The following is a 1,007-nucleotide window of genomic DNA, read 5'->3' as shown; positions in this document are numbered from 1 at the left end:
CCCTTCCGTCCCCACCCTCCCGGCTTTACCTCATTTGCTGTCATTTAAGGACCAGGGAGCAGCCGAGCCAGCGCCTCTTCCATAATGCATGGGCAGCTCCGGCGGCGGCGGCGGCGGGGCGCTGTCTGTTGTCCCCAACTGCCCAGGGCTGGAGGGGCTGGAAAAGGGAGAGGGGAGAAGGAAAAAAGAAGTATCTCTTGCTCCTCAAACCCTGGAGTTGTGGGACCAGAAGTCCCGGTTTCCCCCAGAAATTCCTTCTCCAAAGAAGAAATCCCCATCCCAGTCCCCGTGGGAAATCCCCAGCTAGCTGTGTGGGGCAGGTGGCAGAGAGTGCTTGCCTCTGCTGCCCACCCACCTCAGGTTCACCCTTATTGTTTCCCATGCTAAAAAGGAACATGAGCTTCCTGTTAAAATACCCAAACCTTAAGGAAATTAAAAAATAATGAAAATCCCTTCACTTCCATTCCGACAAACTGGAATACATGCCTCCAAGTTTATTCATTTAATGTGTACATGTACATGGGATATTAGCATTAATTTATAAAAATAGGATTGCATGATGATTCGCAAAATATTTTTTTAACTACGTAATTGATCTTGAACACCTTTGTGCATCCATATGTATGGATCCAAGCCTAGTTTTAATTAGCCAACAGTGCGATGCCATGATTAGGGTCTGCATGTCCAAAGGGCACTCTGGTCTCCGCTACTGATGGGCTGTGTGTGTTTGGCTAAGTGCCCTCCCCTCTCTGAGCCTTGCTGGTAGCCTAAAGGGGTTAAAGATGACCAAGGTCTCTGCCAACTCTGAGATTCTAGGTACTGGCTTTGGCCTCATAGTGACACATCTGTCCTGTGCAGCTTCAGCCAGGCGGGGCTGGGGGGTGCCCAGGAAGGCTGGGGCCTGGAGGCAGAGGGACCAGCCATCTGCAGCCTGGCTGGCCTGTCAGGCTGTCACTGTTATCTCACCCCCCTCTGGCCTGCCTGCTGCCCAGCTTGCTCAGGCAAGA

This window comes from Tupaia chinensis, unplaced genomic scaffold (assembly GCF_000334495.1).
Source record: "Tupaia chinensis unplaced genomic scaffold, TupChi_1.0 Scaffold000627_1, whole genome shotgun sequence".
Taxonomy (NCBI): Eukaryota; Metazoa; Chordata; class Mammalia; order Scandentia; family Tupaiidae; genus Tupaia; species Tupaia belangeri.
The sequence above is the reverse complement of the archived record's forward strand: the minus strand, read 5'-3'. Positions refer to the sequence as shown.